This window comes from Apis cerana, linkage group LG10 (genome assembly GCF_029169275.1).
Source record: "Apis cerana isolate GH-2021 linkage group LG10, AcerK_1.0, whole genome shotgun sequence".
Taxonomy (NCBI): Eukaryota; Metazoa; Arthropoda; class Insecta; order Hymenoptera; family Apidae; genus Apis; species Apis cerana.
The window spans coordinates 7,911,785-7,932,335 of record NC_083861.1 but is presented as its reverse complement, the minus strand read 5'-3'; the positions used below and the strand labels follow the sequence as shown (position 1 = coordinate 7,932,335).

General features: G+C 46.6%; 1 protein-coding gene and 1 long non-coding RNA gene across 3 annotated transcripts in view; both read right to left on the bottom strand.

The window, feature by feature from the left end:
- LOC107993614 (beta-1-syntrophin) overlaps positions 1–20,551 on the bottom strand; it is a 298,727-nt gene that overhangs the window by 219,332 nt on the left and 58,844 nt on the right. The window lies entirely within an intron of this gene.
- Positions 1–20,551, bottom strand: part of LOC133666760 (uncharacterized) — a 48,549-nt gene that overhangs the window by 17,990 nt on the left and 10,008 nt on the right. The window contains exon 2 of the long non-coding RNA XR_009831341.1: positions 6,023–6,092. This is a non-coding gene — a long non-coding RNA (uncharacterized LOC133666760). The remainder of the gene's footprint in view (positions 1–6,022; positions 6,093–20,551) is intronic.

Below are 20,551 nucleotides of genomic sequence, written 5' to 3'. Positions count from 1 at the left end.
TGGTTGGAATGTGTAGCTAGGGTAAATATTTTCAAGGGAAATTAACAGGAAAATGGTGGATGTATTTCGCTTCGAAACGTCACCATTGGGAATGGCGTTAAAAATTAAAACAAAATTTTAAAACGAACGACTAATTAATTCGAGGATAAGTTCTTTTGTCCCTCAACAGATCTGTCGAGTTCTCTTTACCGGTCTCTCCGATTTTTGCGGGAACGAATAACTTTTGTTATCGGAGGAGTTAAAAAACAAAACACGAAAATCGAGCCAAAGAGAAGGTTTTTCGAAGCTCAACTACTAGAATCCCCTCCTCCTTGGGAAACTCGTTGTTTCAATAATCCATTATTCCGCACTTTTGAACAATCCTAGTCCTCTCCTCCCCCAAAAACTTTTTGCGCCGCACAACACTTACGTTTGACACAAACGTTCCCCAAAGCGGGGAACATTAAATGAAATCGTCGAGGTGAATCGTGGACGAGCGAGCGTTTCACAGATTCCGGAGTAATCGCCGCTCCGGGCAACGATAAACAAAGCAGGAAAAAGCTCTCTTTGTCCGATCATCCCGTACACGTTTCGCGTCCATCGTTCGCACTTGATTAAACTCGACGCGTGGCCAAAATTACGGCTGATAATTGACGGATCAGTCGCTAAAATCAATCGGTCTCGTTATCTTAATCGCGGACTTCGAAACTAATACGACGCTCGATCTCGCGACAGCCTTTACCCTTCTTTATCCAAGACCGAGAAAAAATTAATTTAGAAAAGTAAAGTGATTCGTTCAGAACGATTCTTCCGTTTTAATAAAGATTCTCGGTCGAAGACGATGTTTCAAAATCGATACGCGCATTCCTGTTTTGAACGACGCCACTTAGAGGACGTTGCACGTATTTACTCTTTCTAAAAAAAGACATCTCCGAATATATAATCACGGAATACAACCGAGGATTTGGAAGCAAGCTCTGTCACCGCTCAAAGCGCAATCATCGAAATGGGGATCGCGCGCGCTCGATCTTTTTCGTCCCCGGCTCATTCATACGCGACGTAAATCTTCATAAATCACCGGCAATACGTCCGGCTGTTCAGCGGCAGAATCCGACGGATCGATTCGCGAGGGGGGCGATTAACGGGATAGGACCAACGCGGTGAATCCATTCGGGATGGGTGGTAGAACGAAGAGACTGAACGAAGAGACGTCTGAATCGAAATCGGGCCGGATCGATCCGAGGGCCGGCGTTAATTGAGCCTCGATACGATGAAACTACAAACAGAGGCTCGGTAGAGTAGAGTAGGTGCGATGCTCTTCTCGTGATCCATTTCCTCGCGATACCAGCCACTGTTTGCTAAATAAGAATTCACTCGGCGCTGCTGCGCCGATCGAAGAACCGATCGAGTTGAAACGAATCGAAATTTCCCGATAAAATTCTCATTTTCTTATATGTATATATATGTATTTAGATTGTCGACGCGAAATAATTTAATTTTTTGTCGCATCTTCGTTATCGAATCGATGATGATAAAGTTTATTTAAGCGAAGTTGTTGTATCCGTTGGCGTAGAGAAATCGACTCGATGCGGATATTAGCAAACGATGAAATATTCATCGTGTTTTCGTTATTCGAATTGATAATAGCGAAGAGTTATTTGCACGAAGTTGTGAAATCTTCTGTATCTCTAATATATATATATATCTTCGTGAAGGGATTGACTCGATACGGGCTTAGTTAGCGAATTAATGTAATATTCATTATTCAATTGATAATAGAGAAACTTATTTGGACGAAGTTGAATAATTCTCGATCTTCGACCGAGCCGGTCATCATACTGAATAATCTCTGGTTAACACAATTCGAGATTAATGCACCGTCGACGGTAATCGGAATTCAAAAATTTAACCGTATAAAATAATCATAGACGGCCCGATTAAAAATTACCTGGCATCCAGTCCGTTGCCATCTATTAATAAACACGCGCAATCGAGAAACCGGCGTCTCGATATCAGCGTGGCAATATCCTCGATTAAAAATATCCCATTTTACTCGATATCTGCAGCGCAATACGCTCGTGAATCGCGAATCACAATATATACATCCCGACGCAACGGTGTCAAAAGATATCATCACGCCGCATTATCAATTTCCAGCTTCCTGTCGACGGCTCTCCTCCTCTCTCCCCCTTCCAAACCCATCCCTCCGCTCCTCCCTCTGTTTTCACTCCGTGTTCGGCCTAAAAGCGTGGCTGTGTCGTCGCGGCCGGACGTTGAAGAGGACACTGCATCCCCCAAACTACGTCGGGGCCGTTTCATTAGATATCATTATAATTGCGCGGGGGAGTAATTATTGTTGTCCTGTGCACGGCGGCCGAATGGTACAACTCGAATGAAAGGAGAGAAAGAGAGAGAGAAAAAGCTCGTAATAAAAATTAATGTCCCCGCCAGGGGTACTACCTCTGTCCGCGTGAGATAACTGGCGGGGGGAGGAAGGAAGGGGGATGGAGGGAAGGTAGAAGCGGAGGTTGGACGTGGGTAGATGAGGGTTGAACCTCTGGATGGTTGAAGGGGACACGGTCGAGTGGCTGGAATGCCATTTTCGCGGAACGCTCTCCCGGATCTATCTAGCGGGCCGGATAACGAGAAAAAAAGGACGCCGAGGGCTTTTTGGCAAGCATCCGCGTGTAGCGTGCGCGTGATGCACGCGGTATGTGCCGAATCGCTGTGGGGGAAAAGCTGGGAGGGGGTAGAGAGAGAGGGGGAATATCTGTCGGTGGTGAAACAGGGTGGAAGTATTGTTCCAGAATTAATACGGGCCTGGCACGAAAAAAGAAAGAGAGAGAGAGAGAGAGGAGAGAAAGGGGGAAAAAAGAGAATAACCGCCGTTAAACGGGCACGCCGACGGGAATAATTGTTTCGGAGTGACTTTCGACTGGAAACGTTTCCCGTTTTCTATAGCACGAGTTCGAGCCTCGTTTAACGGATAATTTGGTTGGTTGCAGGGGATGGTTCCTTCGAACGTGTCGTAATTGTGGCAAAATTGGAAGGGATCGAGTGATAATCTGGACCACGCGAGATCAATTGGAGGCGAAGGTAATGTAATATCGCGCCGTTACAATGTTGTGACCAACTGTTCGAATAATGGTTGGATATACGCGATGGGAACAGACGTTTTAACGATGTCGTTACGTGGCTCGTAAATGGCGCCCGCTGCATAATGGTTCGTCGAAAACGGCTCGATTCCCCGCCGCTCGTAAAAACCGAATTCTTCCTTCGGCTGGGAAGAAATGACGATCGAAGGAGCCGGGCTCGAAATTTAAGGAATTTCGATCCGCTCCTACTTTTATATATATTGCCTCCGAGATCGGATGCTTTATGCATAAACCGTTAACGCGAATTACGCTTGGTTATTCATATCTCGAGACCCTCTCCCCCTCGAAAACTCTCCTGCTCTCATAAATATTGATAAAGTCGCGCTTCAACTTGCCTTCATCGAGAATAGATTATTAGTCCTACGATCCAACATTTGGGGGGAGGAAAGGGGGCCCTCTATGTTTTCTCCTTCGCTTCGTTAAGTAACCTTAAAAAGTGTGAATATTTTTCTGCCCATAAGTATCGAGCATCGAGAAACCACAGAATTGAAAAAAAACTCTCGTAACATTCCTAAATTTGACATTATTGCTATCGGTTCATGAGATTTCGAACTCGAGAGAATCCCACTCGCGAAAGGATCTCCAAAAAAAAAAAAAGAGAAAAAGAGAAAGAAAAGGCAGGTTCGTTTAATTGCATCGTTTCGAAACGGGGTGGTGGTTTCTCGATTCGGCTGCAACTTTCACGAGGAAACAAATTTCCTCGCTGGGTGGAATAAAGAGGGAAAAGTGAGACGGGCCGGGCCGATATAAATACCTTGAAAAAACTTCCACTTATTCTCCATCATCCTCCGTCTATCAGTGGGCGCAACTTCAAACGAGCAGCCTCGACTCGAGTTCTCTCTCGAGTGGCTGCCTGAAAACTTTTCCGCCAACGTCTCTCTATATAATTCATGCCGCCGCAACGGCTGAGCCCGCCCGCGCCCCCGGGATAAGACGACCCCCTCTTTGGCCCGGGAAACGATCAAAGATCATCGACTTCTCTCGTTTTTGTGCCGAGAAAACGAGACAGGAAGCAGAGGAGAAACGTTGGAGAGTCGGGGATCCGCCTCTGACGAAATCTTTCGAAATCCACCAATTCGCCACCCTCGGGGGGAGGGCGAGGGGAGCGTGAGACACCGAGTTCTGGGGAGATGCGAGTTCGCGCGTCGCGACGCCACAAGGCGCGTGACAAACGACGACGCCCTCCTCCTCCAAACACACTCCTCCACCACTCTCGAGTCCTGTCACCTGTCGAGCTCTGTCTCGGATCGCGCTTCGAAACGTCGGGGGGATTACGAGGGGAAGCGCGGGGGAAGTGGAAGCAATCGATCAAATTCTCCAGCAACAGGGACATTTTATTTTTTCGGAGGAGGCGAGGTCGGATGGCGATTGGTTTCGGAGAAAGTGATAGCTTTGGAAAGGTGATAGGCTTTCGAAGTTTACCGTGGGGAGAGGGGAATCATCCTCTATTTATGCCATTTTTCTTATTTTTAGTTTAGCTACCATGTAACGTATCAAATAAACTTTCTTTCCTTCGCATCGGGTTGCATCTTAATTCGAGCGATCCTTTCGCGTATTCAAAAAGATTTTCAATCGTTTCCTTCTCGCGCACGGATGAAATTTCGTCAATTCGTAAGAAACCCTCTTACACTTTCCTGGAGAATTCAGTGGCGACAGGCCACTGAATCGCAGATTTCCCCGAGATAAGTTCGTCTTGTGGGAGCACAGTTTCAAGAAGGTCTGCATTAACCACCGATAAAGGGAACTCGAGGAAATATCAGCCCCGCAACATTCCCCAACATTCTAAGATAAAAGATTCCACGCACGCGGACAGCTGGGGGATTGCGTTCCAAGGACAATTAAGATCGCAGATACAGCGAGGAGGAGATCGTGGATCCTCCTATTTTCTCTTCTCCCTCTGAAGTGAAGTCGTTTATCTGTTAACACATGGTCAACCGTGGAATGGAAAGGAAAGAAGAATCTGCTCGTCCATTACGCTCGTCCACGCTCCGAATTCACTGTTTGGAAACCGATAAGGAACGTTTGCGCTGCTCTTGATCCACTTCTATTCCGGATAATCGAGACTCCTCGCCATCGGCTATAAAACTTCGTGACTTTCTCTCTCTCTCTCTCTCTTCCTTCCTCTCGAGAACAACCAATCCCCCTCTCCCCTGTCGACTGTCATCTCGAAATTCCCAGACGTTCCTCCTCCCCCCTCCACGAGCCTTTACTTATTTACCGAAAATATTTGCGAAATTTCATCGATATCGGGAAAATTCGAAGAGTAAACAAAGAGCCATACTTTTAATACCTTCTAGCTACGTTCCATCACAATCTTTATATCCCTTTGCAAACTTTTTTCCCTTCATATATATATAGAGTAAGAGAAAGAGAGAGAGGGGGGGGAGAAAGATCTCACTCAGAGAATTGCCACTTAATGGAAAGTAAGAAGACACACGAGGAAGGAAAAAGGATTCGAAAATCTTCACGAAATCGTGCTCTCATCGATCGTGCCCCGTCCTCATCTACCTAGCCTTCTACCGTTTGTTCAATCGCCACCTTCTCGAGACACCGCCTCATCCCCTATCTCCCCCCTTCGACCCCAATCCTCCCCGTTATTTCAATTCTTTTCATTTTTCTCTTATTTCCTCGCCACCAGTGAATCAACGCCACCTCGATATCCGTCCAAGATGCCGGTCGATTACCTTCTCACCCTCCCTCATCCCTCGCTTAACCCCGATATTTCTCTTCCCCTCCCCCCATCTCGTACACTCCATGTTTCGATTAATGAATCTTATCAGCGGTTTCTGATTCGTTTCCCCTTCGCGATTTTTAACCGTGAAAGGATATCGTTCTCTTTTTTCGTGTTTTTTTGCGTCATCGCAAAGATAAAGATGGAACTTACTTACATTCTCTCTCTCTCTCTTTCTCTTTCTACGAGGAGGAAGAGACGAAACCAGAGATGGCGTCTCGACTCACCTGAAACAGAGGAGGAAAATATATGTATAGAACGTAGAGGAGAGATTTGGGATAAATGTGAGGAAAGTTGTCGCAAAGTTGTCGTAGTTCTCGTTTCGAGAAAGGTAGTAGACACGTGTAATTTCAGTTTGCTCGCACCGATGGAAGACATTATTAAGACAACATTCTCACGAATATTGCGTTCGAGGACGGAACAGACTTGCCGGCATAGCTTCGTATTGCCTGGATGGCGAAATTCGTCTCTCGCGTTGACGTCTAAATGCGAATCCACGCGAAACGGGGACGCAAGAACTCGAGTTTGTCCTCCTCCCTCTCCAAGATAACTCGATCTAACTGTTCCCGCTCTCTATCGCTATCGTTTGAAATTACAACAATTAAAAAAATACGTATATGTGAATGTACAAAAGAGCGATAGAATATCTCGCAACATTAAACATATTTCGAGCAACAGATTGGACAGAGACAACAAGATACAATTTTTCTCATCGAATCAACGAGCTTTGAAACTCTCCTCGAATTCCCTCCGAAAACACGCCCCATCTTCCTTTCCTTCAATCGAATCTTACTGAAAAAATTTATCCAATCGCGTTCTCCGAACAGGAAAGATTCATCAACTTTATCGCTTTAATCTCTCTCTCTCTCTTAAAAAAAAAAAAGAAGACTATCTTCCTTATTTCGTACATTAGTTCTACGTAGAGACACCGACCAATTTCTTTTTTGTCTCGAAAGAACGAATTCCCCTTCCCTTAAGGGGGAAAGAAAAAAAATCTCATCGATGCTCATTATCGAGCTACTCACAACAACAATACTCGAGGTACACTGGAAACGAGCAGCCATCAGACCTTCCCCCTCCCCCCAAAAAAACAAGGAGGCTGAACCCAAGTCACGTTGTCCGAAAGTGAGTACTCGTAGCGAGCGCCTCTCGAGCCATTACCCTTGGATGTATCTTCCTTCACGGGTGGAATCCGAATTCTCTCCCTCGTAACGTTTAACTTTAACCATGTGCGTTAGGATCGAAAGCTATTACCCTCGAGCGGAGGCAAAAAAGGAGGGAGAAGAGGAGGAAGAGGAGCAAGAGAGAGATGGGAAGGGACAGGGTCCCTGGTGGCGCGAAAAAAAAGAGCGAAACGAGCGGAAAAAGCTCCATCAGCCTCCCCAGCCTCGTCGTCTCGTCTCGTCTCGTCTCGTCTCGTCTCCCGTTTCGAGGGCAGCATCGTTTCGTTGTATCGCGTTGTAAGTATGGTATAGGGGCGGCTCGTCCTCGAAACGCGCGCAAAACATCGCCGACAGCCACGTTTATTAAAGATACCAACGAGATTCCAGCTGGCTGGCGATTCATAAGGAAAGAGTATGCGGCAAGGAATTCGGGTCGAGACGCGCGTTGACGCGAGTGGGAAACGTCGTCGGATGCTTTATGGCTGTTAATTCTCGGCCGCTAAAAGGCAACAAGGCGGTGGAGAAAATAGCAAGTTTGGTGGATATGGACGTTGATCTTCGTTTCGGCGGAAGGAAGGAAGGAAGGAAGGAAAGAAGAAGAAGGGAGAGAGGGCGAAGTCTGACAGGATTTTGCCTGGGAGGGAAAATGGCGCAAGTTGGCCGCGGCTACTCCCAGCCAACCCCGGAAAAACTGACACTCCGCGAGGGTAGTAAATTCTCATTTGTCCCCGGGAACCGTCTCGTTGCCTCTGATGGAATTTACCTTATTCTCTACCTAAGTTGGATTCTCGGGGATGACTTCCACGATTTATATACGCTCTCTTCGCCTCTCTTCTTTTTTTTTTTTCCTTTTCTTAAATGTATTAAAGGGAAGGAAAAATCTTTGTCCGCGCTAAATAGGGGAAGAAACTATTTTCGGATCATTGACGAATAGGGGTAGGATGACGGAGAGAGTGAGACGTGATCGTCAAGTTGAACGTCCCTCGATGCAAATCGAGCCTCGAGCGGTGGCACGATGGCTTCTCCGGTTCTGATCTCCATCTTTCATCCATTATCCGTCATCCGTCATCCTAGATGCTCGGTGAACAGCTCGCTCGCGACGATGGAGCTGTTTTTCGAGCGTTCCAGGGAGAAAAATGGAGCTAGGCCGGGCCTCTTATAACTGGCTCACCGAGCCACGTTCAGCTTCCGCACGAGCGGAAGTTCGATGAAACGGCGAGAAGGATGGATCTATCCACGATCTTCTCGTTTAAACCCTTCGATAAACTTCGTAATAATTACCTTTGATCCTCAAAATTATCTAGAATGTATATGAATGTATATATATTTTTTTTAACCAGAAGAAGAGTAATAAATCTGTACTCGTTGCAATTCCCCCAAAATGTATCTCCTGTTCCAGTTCTTTCGGATATATCTAACTCAACAAACATCGATATCGACGAGATATCAAATATATCTCTCCTTACACCTTCTGATCAGAGTTTCATCCGAGTCGAGGGAAAGTTTCGCGATCTATGATCCAGCGGAGTGTAACGCGAGAGTGAATAATAATTGGTTAATCGCCAAAAGTACGAAATTCAGAAGTGGCCATTTCTCGAAAAATCCTCCATTACGACGCGCTTTCGATATTTCCGAACCTCGAATATGAAATAGGATAATTTCTCCAACGAATTTTGCTGGAATCGAGGCATCTAACGCTTCCCGATTCCGGGTTAAACCGAGATTGTAGTCGATCGAGAGAGCAATGCTCTCTTTGCTTTTCGACTCTCTGCGCCCGAGTTCCTTGGCGAGGAACGGAGGAAATAAAAGGAACAAAGGAGACGGGGTGAAAAAAGGGGGTGAAAGTTGGTAATTCCTGGTTCGGCAAGAGTTAGCGGGAAACCAGAGAGCTTCCAATAAACCCCACGGAGCTGGTCGCCAAAGAATCTAGACATTTTGATTAGATCGTAGACGCGAATACTCTTCGAACTTTGGTAAATTTTAAACGCTATATCCTCCATAACTCGATACTTGGCGTTGAAGTAGTTTGTATTTAAAAAACTGTTCCTCGATCGACCACTATTTTTTCGTTAATCGAACTTCAACGTTTAGAAACGTAGGAAGAAAAATAAAGAAAAGAAGCGAAGAGAAAAATTAAACGATTTCAGGTAAACGGTCCGTTGAAAGGAGAGGAAAATTAACAAATTATCGTCCAATTTCGAAATTCTCGAATTTCTTTCCACCATCTCTCTGATGAGAACACCCTTTGCATAAAAGAATACTCGAGAGAGAGAGAGAGAGAGGAGAAGGCACGAGAATCCGAGTTCAGAAGCCCAGGATAGGGCTCATTTTGCCGGATGACGGCGTCTAGGCCAGGAGGACGCCGTAAATAATTAAGAAAGGACATTATCACGAGCTACTGGAAAGCGAGATTCTCGGCCGGCGTGCGAATTTATCATTCGTCCTCCCTCTCGCTCCCTCCCTCTCTCTGCAACCGGCCATATTTCACTCCGCTGCCCGGAATCTTTTGTCTTCATAATATTTATCCCACCGCGGACACCAAGAGTAATGGAGCGTGGATCCCTCCCCCTCCTCTCTCCCTCCGTGGGAGGTGAACGAAGCGGCCGAGGGATGGAGGAGGGTTAAAGCGGACAGTTCAAGGGCGGTCGAGCTTAAGGCGAGCACGAACAACGTGGGGCGATATAAATTGGCGAGGGCGAGGATGAGAACGGCGCGAATACGAATCGAAAGAGAATCGAGGGTGGAAGAAGGGGTTGGAACTTAAGGGGCTTAACGCCGACAAACGGCCGCACTCGCTTCTGTTCCTCTTCTTCGACAACTTCTTCGTCGCTCTTCTTCGATTCTATTTATCCAATTGCCCCGATGCAATCCTCACGCCTCCCCGAATTCCCTTTCGCCGCGGATTTACGAGCAATGACACGGGGAAAGAGCGATGTTTGAGGAGCAAGTTTTAGGAGGGGGAGGTTTGTCGAATCGGGGATGATATATGGAAGAGGAAAGTTTGACGGGCATAATTGACGGGGAGAGAGAGAGAGAGAGGATGCGTTCTTGTTTTTTTAACGTAACGGTGATTTGATAGCAGCCCCGTGAACGGATGAATATCTCTATTTCTTGGAGAATTCGTAGAAAATCTGGATAGATTTGCGCGATTACTCGAATCCACTTATGGATCATCTCGTCGCTTTTCCCTCTTTTTCGAAGGAGCAATTTCTTGTTCTTCCGATTTAAACTGATTTACAATCGGTCGCACAACGAATCCCTTGATCAAACGTGCAACGAAACTTTTTAATGCCTCGCGTTTCGAGGACACGTTTCGAGGGATACGGGCGCCCCAGTTTCCTCCCCCTGTCCCAGTTGAATAAAGATAAACTTTGAGGAAAAGAAGAACTTTGGGTGAAATAAGGATCCAAAAATTTCTTTGGATCCGTGACGAAAAGCGGGACGGACGGGGTAAATGAGAACGGGAGGGAAGAAAAGCGGCCTTCCATCCCCCCTGCGGCGATTCAGAGCGGGCCAGAGACCGGATTCCCGTCTCGTCGTCGCGCGTGTATGGAAAAATGTAAAAAGTGCCACGTCGTTTCCGCCCATTTGGACTTCCATCGATTGCGGCCGCGATAGGGAAGGGGTGGGAGGAGGGGACCACGGCCGTGCCAGGGCAGAGATACCATCCATTTCAAAAATGATTTTAGAGCCCTCTCGCGCGCCCTCACCCTCACCCCTTTTTATTCTTTGGATCGAGCGTACGTGATTGTTGTGCGGGAAGAGGCAGGTCCTCGTGCAATCGAGAAGATAAAAATTCAACCGAGGGGCGAAATATCGTATTCCTGGACACCGGTCAACCGGTATTGTGTTCGAACAATGTAAGGGCGTGAATACGTTTCGTCGAGAAACGTGAAAACTCTCCAAGGATAGTTGCTCTCCAAGGTTATTCTGAAAGGAGAAAATCCATATTGACCCACATTTCTCGAAAAATTCTCCAAGAAATCGAAGAATTCTCGTGTACCACGGTACACGTTCAATACGACCGTATCACGCATTAATGAATATTCCCCGAGTATCCGAGAATTTTTCATTCCGAATACCACTTTCTACGATTATCCTTTACACGAGCAAGAGAAATTCGATATCCGATTTATCGGATTTAGGGGAATTCTTCTTCGATACCTGTTCCCGTCGAAAGAAGAATTAACCAAACTTAACTCGACGAATCGAAAAATAATGAACCGATGAACTTGTTCGCGAAACGTAAAACGGAAAATCAATATCCCTCGATCGAAATTCTACCCTACAGCGAGCTATTCGAGAAAGCAGGCCAGCAATTTCTTTCGCAAAGAGAGATAAAGAGAGAGAGAGAGAGCAAGTGGCGCCGCGTGTCTGCAACTGTCGGCTCACCGCCGCGGAATTGGGACGAGCGGAAATGCGATTTTTCTCTTCTCTTCCGAGATATATATATATATATATCCAGATTCGTTCGATCGTTTGCGCCAAACGTCGAAAAAAGAATCGATAAGTCGGTTAAAAATAGCCGGCCCTTCGGCTTACCTCGGTCGTCCGAACAAATTGGCGTAGGTCGGTAAGTAAAACAAGGTTGGAAACTCGGCAACCGAACTGGAGGCCACAGCATAAATTCCCTCGGGCGCCACGGGTATCGGGGTGTGTATATATACACCGTCGAGGTAAAAGAAAAGACATGATCGAAGGGAAGCTTGGTAACCGCTGATTCCTGAAAGGGGAAAGAGAAAGCGGAACTTGATCAAGGATTGGAAGAAGACGGACGTGTGGTGGCGCGAATTCCGTGAATTTTCGTTCGAGAAGGGACCAAATGTGCGAGAATACGTGGACAATTCGCGCGGGATTCCGCGTTGAAAACGGAATTAGAGGAGAAATATATAAATAAGGTTCTCGAGGAACAAGGGGAAGAAGAAAAGGATTGTTCCAGATGGGTTATCGATTCGTACGGCCTCGATAGGGTTGAAATCCCGCTCATCGTTTCTGTTTCGCCGGGACTAAGGTAGCTACGACAGAGGCTCGAAATAGAAAACTGAAATTTTTATAACCGTTACCGGCGCATCGACGCGAGACGTATAAAGCAGGGGGTTTAAGGTGATGTAAGGATAAGGATAAAAGCAATTTAACCGGCGAGCGTCGAATTATTAACGACAGCTAGTCCTAGTCGTTTCGTGCCCTCCCATGGGCTTGTACACGCGGTGGTTTCTTCCAACAAATATTTGCGGTCCTTGTATATCACGGTGGAGGACAACTCATGTCCCTCGCCGCTTCACCGGCTTCCATTTCCCCATCTCCTCACGAACACCCCCTCGAGTGTCCCCTTGTTTTGTCTATCGCGCCTCTCCGTGTATCTCGTGACACGAGCCAATCTCTCCCCCTCTCCCTCCCGTAAGTCGCCCTTCCTCCGCCAACAAACAATCGTAATAAACAAACCGTGAACATTTTTCGACGGGTCAACCAAGTCAATCGACCGAAAAAATAGCACGGATTGGAATTAAAAGAGAATTTCTGTGAATCAGAAAAAATATATTCAACTCCTTCTCCTCCTCCTCCTCCTCCCGCAACGATTTCCGACACGGAAACAGCCACGGAAACAAAGTTTCTGCCCCTACAGCTCCTACATACTTTCGCATTTCGGTCGAAATACAAATTCCTCGATATCGGTGTACCTTTTGTTCGACGAAAGAGGACGGTTCCCCGCGACACGTCACGTGCGGATGACAAATCCCTCTCACGATTCCAGTTTGAATTTCCTCCGCCAGATCCGAGCAACATCGACTTCTTCTCCTTTCCCTCTTCTCCCCCCTTTTCCCACCCAACCCTCCTCCTCCTCTCCCTTTTACTTTTCCACTTTTTCCACCCGTTGTCCTCCCCGGGGTGGAAAACGACCCGCCCCGATTGGAATGCGATTATGATTAATGGATCCTCTCTACGTAGCGGGCAACGGTGTCGAGAATGGGCCCCGGCCATTACTTAGCCGGCGGAGAAGCCGAGTAAACAATATTAGAAGGGATCGCGACGATCGTTTTCCGCCCGAGCCTTCTTTTCCCCACCTCCCCCTTCTCCTCCCCCCCACCCGCGCTCAATTACCGAGCGCCTCCCCGTCTTTTTGTTGCGTCCTCCGGTTTCGTTGCTCCCGTTCGACCCATCCCCCTTTAAGCTCTGCCCGATGAACAACTCGGTGATGAATTAGTTCGCGCATCCACCGGATGGAACGTCATTATCTTCGTCCGTTTCCTGGCTACTGCCGCTGCATTGCTTCTATTAGCCGGGAGGAGGGGGAATGAAATTGTTTTCTACTTTAGGGAATGGGATTCGCACACGGATTATCTTTGTCTCCTTCCCAAATGGCTACTTTAAACGACTGTCCTTTTGGGGACGACCTCCTCGATATGAAAAATTATGGGGATATAAAAATATTTTGGATCGAAGGGAGAGAAAAAAAAGAAGAAAGATCCTCGAATTAGAGAAATCGATTTGAACTGTATCGATTGTATTCGGGGCAATTTTCGACGATGCCTACAGAGAGAGAGAGAGAGAGAGAGAGAAAAAGATTCTGACAAGGGAAGGAAGTTTAAGATGGAAGATCGAAGGTTGGGAGCGAACAGGGGAGAAAATAAGAGCGAAAAAAGGAGGAGGTCGCAAGTCGGTGTCAAGGGGATAATTCCGTCCTTGAGATATTTCCGAACTACGTAACTACGTTACAGGCAAAATGAAAAGTTCGGGCTCCTTTGTCGCTCCAACTTTTCCGATAGAACCGGGGGAACCGAACGAGTAAGTAATTTAATAATAATAATAATAATAATTTTTTAGACGGTAATTAGAAATTATACAGCGTACAGCGAGCTGTTTCAATCTTCGACTAACGCGAACTAACGATCGTCTCTACGTTTTAAAGGAAAACGTGCTTTCCACGCGAACACGCAGTTATCATTCGCATTAACGCGCGAGTTCCACCGGCAAAGATAAAGTAATTTATGAATTTCCTTAATTACTTAGAGAAAGGAAAAATGTTTTCCTCCCTCGAATTAAAACGAGTTGCTTATCGAGCTTTATTTTAAAATTACACTCATCCACGTCCATAATTCTTTCCAATAGAAATCTTTTCTGTCTCGATGTCTCCCTTGCACGAATTCCTAATATCCTCCGCTACATCCCTTCACCTTATATATATATATCTCAATATCTATCCCAGTTTCAAACTACCAGCCTCCCTCCCGAAAAGAGGGAGGAAAAAAAAGAAGAAAGAGGAAACTCATCCAACGAAGAACAGTAACGCGAACAAAAGCCAGCAGCAGCTCATCTCCTTTATACAAGGGCCCTGATAGGAGAAGGTGCGAGAAAAAGAGACGCTGTCGAAAGAGCGGAGGATGGGAGGGATATGGATCGTACGGTGACGACGGCAAGCAGTTTCGAAAAGTTTCTCCACAAATTTTTCATGGGCCGCATCCGGATCCCCATAAAAGCCTGCGAACGTTTAGTTCCCGTAGTGAAAAGTGGTGCGAGGACGCGGTGGTGGTGGTGGTGGATCAAGTACGAGAGAACAAGTACACGCTTCTCCCTCCCCTCCTCCCCTTTTTTTCTTCTCCCCGCTATTTTTCTTCCTCCTCTTTTTCTTCTTCTTCTTTTTCCACGATCGCTGCCTGTGTATGCGCGGCCGGCACATAAACCGTTTTCGCGGCTGGCCTACAAGGGGCGGTAGTTGAAAGCATTACCGACGCACGCTCGTTCAACAGAGTCAAGAAGGGAGGGAGGGAGGAGGTAATTTTGCAAAGAGTGGAAAGACCGAAGAATATTGCAAAAGTTAGCGAGACACAGGGGGTGGTGGCGATGGTGGCGAGGGTGAGGGTCGATGGAGTCGGGGCGAGCTTCTTTTTTCCCAACAGGACGCATACGGAATATAGCTTACTATACGTGTAAGCTCCATCCGGCCCTTTTATCTTCTTCACCCTTCTTCTTCCACTTCCTCCCTCCCCCAATTTGTCCGTGTAGTTAGAACGCGCGCATGTGAGAGGCAGGTGTATCTTTCTCGATGGAACAACCCTCTCTTGGCCCCCACCAATCCTTCCGAGGTATCAACGCTGCTAACCTATGCATGGAAAAGCTATTCGCGCTTTGTCATTCGAGGGGGGGAAGGCCTCGCAACGACGAAAAAAGGATGGGGAACGCGTGGCGCCCGCACACGTTATCGAAGCGGTTTTACCGAAGCAGAGCCGTATTTCCGTTCGAATATCGAGAATTCCTCGTAGCTCGAGCGAGAAAGCGGTTCTGGTTCCCTTTCGAACGAAATTCGACCATTTGTCGACCGTACATAGAGAACAATCTCCCCCTCAGCCCGCATTGTCGCAACTTTTCGACAATGGGAGCCGCGAATTCCGCGATTAAAACGTTCGTTCGCATCGGGTCGTACCACGACGTTCCAACAACTCTCTTGGGTGTTTTTAGCCCTCCCTCTCAAGTTAAAACGTACACCGTGACTTCTGATCGGCGAAACTCCGTCCACCGTCCGTTCCAACGGAGCAAGTAATTTCCTGCATCCCTTTTGCCCATCAACCTTCCCGTTTGTTCTCCGTTTCTGGGAAGTAGGGGGAGTGAGGGGGAGAGGAGGGCGCGTGTTTCGCGAACCTCGACGACGCGACGTCGCGACGCCTCGCTCTAATTTAAAGCGATCCATTGTCGCCAACCCTTCTTCTCCATCGTTGCGCCAAGAATGAGAAGGGACGCTGCTCCTCGTGGCCGAGGCCTCACTCTCTCTCTCTCTCTCTCTTTCTCGCGCCTTAGTGAAAGAAGCAACGCGTCGAGAAAGGATGAGAGGGAGGGGTGACACGAGGGGGAAAGAGGGAGAGAGAGGGGGCGAAGGTGGCCGAGGCTTTTCAACTAAGTTGCGCGCTGAAAGTTTTTAAAGACCGTCACTCTGGGAGGACGCGCCATCCTCTCCTCCGCCCCTCCTTCTCTCGCCTCCCCCTTATTCACCTCGCGCCTCCGGAAAACCGGAGTACAACCTCGTGGAGACGATGAGTGAAATGACGAGAGAAAGAGAGAGAAAGGGAAGAGGAGGAGGGGAGGACGATCTGTAGAAAAGTGGCGGCGCACCTGCCACCTCCTCTTTTGCTCGAAAACGAGGACGCTTAAAAAAAAAAAAGAAAGAAAGGAGAGATGACTAAAGACGTTTTCGAAAAAATGTAACGCGATAGGAGGAGGAGGAGGAAGGTCGAGGGTGGAACGGAGTGAGCCGATCAAGAAGGAATAGCGGAAAACGTTGGGGGGCCAACGGAAGCCGATTTCATCGAGGGAGGGGGAGAAAGAGACGAGATACCGGCGGGTATTTTCTCTCGCGACTGATACCATCGGAAATAGATTCGCCTGTAAAAAAATCTTCTCGAAAGAGAAGAACGATCAAAGGGAACGTGGCTGGGAGCTGTGAACGACGCGATCTTCCGCAGTCTTCCACTCTTCCTTCCTCTATTTTTCTTTTCCTCCTCCTCTTTTTCTCTCTGTCTCTTCCTTCCCTTCTCTTCCTCTTTTATTTTTTCAATCCGCGAGATTCCACGCGACACACGATCCGCGAGTGCTCGAGTCGCGATCGATGTTCCGCCACCAAGTTTTTCGAATTCCTTTCCGTTTCGATACTCCCCTGTCGGGAGTTTGGGCGAGATTGATCGTAAGTTATTCGATATCTTTGCATTACGGCAGATACGTACGGGGGATAACTACAGGCGGAATCATATTTCGTTCCACTTTTATCTACTTTGTTCTCTGGCCACCAAACGTTCCTTTCTCGTATATATACGTTTATATGCTTTGTGTTAATTACCACGATTCGAGGGAAAACGTGAAATAATTCCTTTACTGGCCCCCAGAGACCAGAGAACGTAACCTCTTTGTCCGCGTGTGACCACGACTGCGAAAAACGATATTAAAATATTACAATTGTGCAAAAGTTTCAATTCAAATTCAACGTTCTCCTTCTCTTTTTTTTTTTCGTCAAATTTTTCTAAAAATCATTCTCCGAAGTGAAACGAAATCGAAACTAAATTAACTTCGATGGACTCGAAAAATCAGAATCAATATATATATATATACTCGAATGGAGAATCCAGATTAAGAATTCTTTCCGACGAATCGATCGATAACGAGATAAGATAAGAATCGAACGATCCAAATTTTCGACTCGAGTCGAATGAAAAATCGATTCGATGGAAGCGACGGAAGATGTATCCGGAAACGGGATCAATTACGCGCGATTTTTCGCGCCTACGTAGCGCTAATTATCCGCGAAACGTCATCGTTTCGACCTGTTATATATCGCGTACTGCATTTGCATAATAACAACTCTCGCGCGCGTAAGTGCAATCGAAACGAGTGTCGTCGAAATATAACGCGGCTCTTTCCCTCCCCTCCTCCCTCCGCGATAATTAATCGCCGCGATTAATTCGTTGCGAGTTAATCTCGAAACCCGTGTTTCGAGATTATGTTTCCTTCTTTCGTTGACACGGATACTTTTAATCGACATGTAATGAACATCCGCATAGTTTGCAAAGATTTTTACATAGAGAATAGCAAAGTACAATTATTCTCCGTGATATTGAGGAGTAAGGCAGATAAGAAAAAAAGGTGAAGAAAAAGGTAATCTGCAAAACAAAATCGGTTAAAATTCTGAATCGATTCGGGAAGAAATTTATGAAATTACAATTTATAGAAGGAATATCGCCGACTTGAAATCACCTCTGCCTCTCCTCGAGGAAATTTACAACGCGTCAACTCGCTATTAAAGACTCGCTACATATCGAAAGAAAAGCTCCGCTTTCGAAATCGTTCGCAGATTTGTTGGAACGATCTCGTCCATCCTCTCCCTGTTTTTTTTTTCACGAATGCGCGTCGGAAAAGAAAGAATATTTCCGGGGCAGATGAAATATCGGCGATCGCGGAATCAACGCGTCGCGATTCGTCGCCCCCCAATAAAAATATCGCTTGTGCCGCAATAATGCGATTGTCGGCGCGTAACGCGCGCGTAATTTCCGTCGGAAGCGGGTCCTCCCGGGGGGTGCGGGGATCGATACGAATTCGTGAACAGTCAGGACTCGGGGTTTCGCTGACGCTCGAAAGCGGCGGCCGATTCGACCATCGTTTTCGAAAGCGATCCGAAAAATTCTTTCCCTCGTCCTCTCGTCCACGACGGGTCGAAATTAGTCGTCGCAGCGTGGAGAATCTTAAGGAATAATCGAATTGTCACGAAATCTATCTTGGAACAAATCTGATTTTAAATTTCTATTTCAAAGTTTAACTCCATACGTTCACGATATTTTCAAGGATTAAAATTATCTCTCCATTACGGGCTTTTATCTCCAGTCTCTCTCTTCTGTGTGGGACAGAGTTGTTGTTGACTTTGATATCGCAATTTATTAATCGAACTTCTATATATATATATATATATACATATACGTAGAAAAACTTGTGTAACTGGCTGCGTTCGTACGTAAAGCGATATTGGAGCTGTATCGAGAAATTCTAACAATTCGGTCCGACGGTCTATTGTGCAACTTTTTTATCCGTTTCAAAGACCGTTCTTCGAATTCATTGTTCGATCCCGAGGAAATTTCCATTTCTCTCCCCGTCAAACGCTCTTAAAACCGAATAAAACCGAAGCCACGCGCGGATTCGAGCGGAAAATAAAATCGTGTGCACGATGAATTACCCGAGGAATTGTTACGCGTTTTAAAAATCGTCCCGCGAAAATTCTCGAGTCTGAGAAATTAAGGCTTCTCTCTTTTCTTTCCTTTTTTTTCCCTTTCTTCAAGAGCCGCTGACAGGAAATAAATCGGGGCCCGACACGGAACGCGTCTCCAATTACACGCGCGGACAAATTCTCGGCCGCGTGAAACCTCGGCTACTTTCAGCCGGGCGGCAAACAAACTTTCCGTGTAATGACTTGGCCAAACAAGCCCAAAGTGTGTACATGTCCTCCCCCGCATCCACGTTGTTCGAGTGGAGGAAGCGCGCAGAGAAGAGAAGGAATTTAATAATGATAACGGTGCGTCGAGGAAGCGAAGCTGGCTTCCGATTCGATCAAAATTCGATCGGAAATAATCGGAAAATTTACTCTTCTATCTTTCGTCGTCTTCTTTTCGTACAAATTGAAAGCGAATGTTAAATGAAGATTGTACGAGTAATCAAATAGACGACTTCGCGTAAAGGGATCGATTATTTTCGAGGAAATCATTTCCGAATATGATTCGGAATTTTCGATAGTTGAAAACGTATCGTAATCTCTCTCATTTCCAAAAAGAAAGGGGGGAGTAATTTGTAATGACATCGGATGCCAAGTTTCGAAACTGGAGAAAATCTCGTGATCCTCGAGAGATCGAGCTACGAAGAAAATTTCACGTATCATCTGAAATATCCTATTTCTCAGAAGAAAAAAAAAGCTGCACTTGAAAATGTAATCCAATTCTTGGAATTTTTGACCGTGCACAACAGCTGCTTCCGATGTTTGGATAAAAATCAACGACGCGATCGAGAGCCGTGAAATATCGTAAAATCCGATCACGTTAAAAAGACGGACGACTCGACGGGTACACGTTTATCGAGAGAGATACGGAGAGATGAAAAGGCAAACAATAAGAGGGACGATTCGACGAATCGACGAAGCGGCACCATCGTGGAGCAATTAGAGCGGCGGCACAGTTTCGACGTGCCGCGAGCCTCGACTAATTACGCGGGGGCCCAAAATTGAATTATCGATTCCCGATATCAAGCCACCGAATCAATCGCACGTGTACTACCCTCGTGATCGACCTTCTCGAGCCATCCACACCCTCCCTCCCTCCCTCTCAAAAACTTCTCCATCCGGCTGGATCAATTCATCCCCCCATCCGCGAATCTACTTTCGCTCCCTCCCCTGGCTACGTTCTCGGAATTTCAAGCGACTCATGACCGATATGGCCCCTCGAAGCTCCATCCTCCTCGAGAGGCAACACGTCGTCGTCGTCGTCGTCAAGTTTTTAACCGACCAAAAGATGTGCCAACTCATCGTTTTTCGAAATTGCTCCGCCTTTCTTCCCTAATTTCACCCTAATCCCTAAATCGTTAAAAATAGTTGAGCCGTCTCCTCGAAACGAAACTCGTAAACATCTTTTTCTTGCCTCGAAATAATCCTGGACGAACTTTATCGCGCGATAATTACGTTATTTCTCCCTCGCGCGGAGTTAAAATATTAACGGTCGAGGCCGCCGATCGAGGATATCCTGAATCGATTTGCAGGGAAGGATTTCGACAGGGAAGTTCGATTCAGTAAGGAAGGAGGGAGAGAAAGTTTCCACGTTTCGAAAAGGAGGCAAGTTTCCTCCGTCTTGAGGAGATGACCGGTCGTAACGGGGATAAGGCCGTTATTAATAACGACAATAAACGGTAATCGCGGCAGGGTAAACGATAATTACACCGAGGGCTTAAGGGGAAGTGGCGATAGAGCGAATTATCATTCGCGCGAATCGTTTCCGCTTAAACAGCTCTCGGAT